Below are 4590 nucleotides of genomic sequence, written 5' to 3'. Positions count from 1 at the left end.
TGGTTACTGTGGCCTTGTAGTACAGTTTGAAGTCAGGTAGCGTGATGCCTCCAGCTTTGTTCTTTTGACTTACGATTGTCTTGGCAATGCAGGGTCTTTTTTGGTTCCATATGAACTTTAAAGCAGTTTTTTCCAATTCTGTGAAGAAAGTCATTGGTAGCTTAATGGGAATATCATTGAATCTATAGATTATCTTGGGTAGTATGGCCATTTTTACAATATTGATTCTTCCTATCCATGAGCATGGAATGTTCTTCCATTTGTTTGTGTCCTCTTTTATTTCACTGAGCAGTTCTTGTAGCTCTCCTTGAAGAGGTCCTGTACATCCCTTGTAAGTTGGATTCCTAGGTATTTTATTCTCTTTGAAGCAATTGTGAATGGAAGTTCATTCATGATTTGGCTCTCTGTTTGTTTGTTACTGTTGTGTAAGAATGCTTATGATTCTTGCACATTGATTTTGTATCCTGAGACTTTGATGAAGTTGCTTATCAGCTTAAAGATTTTAGACTGAGATGATGGGGTTTTCTCAATATACAATCATGTCATCTGCAAACAGGGACAATTTGACTTCTTTTCCTAACTGAATACCCTTGATTTCTTTCTCTTGCCTGATTGCCCTAGCCAGAACTTCCAACACTATGTTGAATAGGAGTGGTGAGATAGGGCATCCCTGTCTTGTGCCGGTTTTCAAAGGGAATGCTTCCAGTTTTTGCTCATTCAGTATGATATTGGCTGTGGGTTTGTCATAAATAGCTCTTATTATTTTGAGATACATTCCATCAATATCAAATTTATTGAGTGTTTTAGTATGAAGGGCTGTTGAATTTTGTCAAAGGGCTTTTCTACACCTATTGAGATAATCACGTGGTTTCTGTCTTTGGTTCTGTTTATATGCTGGATTACATTTATTGATTTGCGTATGTTGAAACAGCCTTGCATCCCAGGGATGAAGCCCACTTGATCATGGTGGATAAGCTTTTTGACGTGCTGCTGGATTCGGTTTGCCAGTATTTTATTGAGGATTTTTGCATCGATTTTCATCAGGGATATTGGTCTAAAATTCTCTTTTTTTGTTGTGTCCTCTGTCAGGCTTTGGTATCAGGATGATGTTGGCCTCATAAAATGAGTTAGGGAGGATTCCCACAAATAGTTTAAAGTTCAAAAAAATGGAAATTACAGGACTAAGAAAATTAGAGTGGATGAAGTGAATGAAGTGTGACATAAAAGACAAAAACAACCTTCTCTCATAACCTGTCCATGTCTTACCATGTGCTTCTAACGTGTCGTTCCAACATGAATTCCTGGGTCAACTGGTCTTAGATTTGGTGTCTGCCCAAACTGTAATCCAATTTATTAATTTTCCTGGCTGACCTCAATGTTTGGCTGGAAATCAAGCTCTCTTCCTACTGTTGTGCATCCATTTCTCTGCTTCCTATGCCAGGCTCCATTTAATATTTATTATATTCAGGAAGTCCAAATGGAGGCAGTATAGCAAAGTGTTCAGGAGCAGAAGCTCTGATTCAAATGCAATTTTTACCACTTTCTGAAATAGAGACCTTAAACTGGATGGAGTCTTCTTGTGACTTACATTCCTCTCTGTAACATGATGATAGTAGGATAATGTGAGGGGCAAAAAGAAGTAACATATGTACAATACTTAGAGCAATAGGTACACATAGCAAGTACTCCCAAAAAGGTCATCTTTATTATACTCAAGTACTTCATTGACCATCTTGCTCTCATATTTTGGGATTTTCTTATTCTTGTCTGTGTGACTGCTTGCTTGATTTATATTTTACTAATTGATTTGACTTCTAGTTCCTGATCTTTCTTCTTGATCATTGTCTTCTGTTTTACTCTCTGTTCTGCTTTTTGTTCTCATGTTGTATATATTATTGATTCGCCCATTTATTCAACAAGTGTCTATGGGATGCCAACTATGTTCTACTCTAGTTATGGCAGTGAATAAAGCAGACAAAAATATCTGCTCTCACAAAACTTAAATTCTATGAATGCATAGAACTGCCCTCATAGAGCTTAAATTTTAGTGGACACTCCATTCATGTCTGGAATCATGACAAGACTCTTGATTTCTTCATGGTTACAGATCCGATTTTCTTAGCTAAATTTTAAATTCCATGTATCGGTTGGCTGTTCTCACTATGCCTTCCAGTCCTGTCTGGTATAATAAATGACAACGGTTGACCAAGTCTTGACATTGGTTCCAATTCCATAAGTTGCAAAAATCAGTGCACAGAAATTAAAACTAGGGCAATGCTGGGTGACCATTTCTCTGATTCTTGAGAGATGTTTATTCAATATTTCACTAGGGTTGAAGCAGGTAAAAAGTACTAGAGGTAGCAGACTGCATGCAAAGTGCAAGAAATATTCAGGGGGAAGTTTACCTTGGGATTCTAGATGCTGTGATTTACTTAGATCAAAAGGAGAACTTTTCTGGGCATGCCGTTGGTCACAGGGTATTTGGAAATTTCCGCATCATTTGTAGATGTCCTAGAGATATTCTTACACTTCTGACATTGTGTTTTTATGTCATTGTTGTCCAGGATCCCAGTAAAAATCCCATTCTGACAAGGGTTTTGTAATTTTATTTTTGGTGATTATATAAAATACAAAAACAAGCTGGATAGAGTATATGTCTGATAAAATACACCAATTCTTGCAAAAATTATGTTTTATTAAGCATCACTTCAACTTGCAGAAAGTGAAAATCCTTTGCTATTATACAGCTATCTAAAAGTTAATTTTCTTTTCCTACTTTGGGTTTTATGTATTTCAATGTTGCAATTTTGAAAAACAACCATAGGTAAATTACACAACTGGCTTTAGAAATGAATAATCATGCATTTTCTACATCAGAGAAATGGGGCCTTAAACATATCTTTGAAGCAAATAGAAGATATTCACTTCGCTACTGATTAATGCTAGATGTCTTTTCAGTACACAAGGGAAGGATTAACAATATGTAGGAACATGTAAATGGGGAAAATCAGTCGCTGGTGCCAAAGGCACCATAATGATTGCCTTCCTATGGAACAATAATCCCAGTGTTCATCAAATAGAGAACGGGGTTCCTCTTTGGAATATGAAAATCAAGTTTTGTAGCAGTTAAGGGCTATTTTGTGAGAAAACTTCGAGTTGATAGAAGAACAGCAATGCATGCTCCTGTCATTTGTATCAGAACATTTGTGCTTCAATATAAAGATATTGAACATAGAAACCTACCAAGTGAAACTTCCAAATTCTGAGCAGGAAATAGTAGAGTCAGACAATGTTGAGCACTTTTTAGTTGTTTCTGATGTGGACATTATGTGTATTTTCTCTCAAATTTCTTTAACTTTTTGATTAGCTATGTTAGTTTATATGCAGAAATTGTTTTCCAAGTGAATGAAAAGGCTCAAAACCAGTGACTTAATTATACTATATTATCTAATTAAGGTGAAGTACTTTGCAATCCACACATTTGAAATTTATGTACGCCAAGAATTAGACTAACATTCCTCCCTAGTTCCAACTAGTTCAACAATGAATTTTATTATTTCTTCATGCAGCAAATTAATGCACTACTGGAAAGGTTTAGTCATGTTAGGGTGCATGTCAGCCAGATGACTGTTTAAGATATGACATGTGAATCTCTTGCTCTGTCAATTACATAAATTGTTTTTAAATTATGCTGTAGATCTGGAAACTATCTTACAAAAAAACAGTAAAAACACTTACTAAGCATCAGAGGCCACAAACTATGGATTATGCAACTTAGCTTTTAGTAAAAGCAGACACACAAAGGTAGTACATCCAATGCTGTTTTCTGTCTCATATAGAAAACCATATGAATTTAATCTGGTTTTGGATATTCCTGTGAAATTTGAGGAACCTGTGTTACATATACACCTATAAATCTATCTTTGAAATGGGAGTCTCAATATTTCATTGCAAGGACATGTGAAATCCTAGAATCTTGGTCTATCTAGTGTCTGAATTAGGCTAATTCTAGAAATTTTTATAAGTATTCCATCTAGGCTACCATTGGAAGCACAGTCTTGGCACAACTGAAAATGACAAATGCAACGTGTAAGAGTGTTTCAAGAACCATATTTGTTTAGTTAGCGCTCCTGTAGGTTCTACATTTCTAAGCACCACAATTTTAAACTTTTAACTAATAAAATAAAAATGCAATTTTTTTTAACACAGAGTGGCCCTTTCATTATTTTCCTAAGTGGTTAAAGCAAAGTGATGGAAGGATTCCTCAGGGTAGTGAACTTTCTCTTCCTTAGTGAAAGATTGACTGGATACAGGCTGCTGACAATGAAGTATAGACTGGCTTCATTCAAAAACAGCAGCTGTAGCCAGTAAAGTAGTTTAAAATAGAATAAAATTACTATGTCTGCCTTTCATTGCCTTTGATTCGTCTCAATAAAATTCGCATTTAAACTTAGTAGGATTATCTTGCTTTGCTATGCTTCATATAAAAAACACTGTTCCCATACAAAGAAAGTTTAATTTCTTTTCCAACATTATTTTCATTATACTTTACTACCACTATGTATGTTGGCACTTTGTATAAACATTCAT

The sequence above is a fragment of the Chlorocebus sabaeus genome, chromosome 2 (genome assembly GCF_047675955.1).
Source record: "Chlorocebus sabaeus isolate Y175 chromosome 2, mChlSab1.0.hap1, whole genome shotgun sequence".
NCBI lineage: Eukaryota > Metazoa > Chordata > Mammalia > Primates > Cercopithecidae > Chlorocebus > Chlorocebus sabaeus.
Note: the sequence above shows the minus strand (reverse complement) of the source record.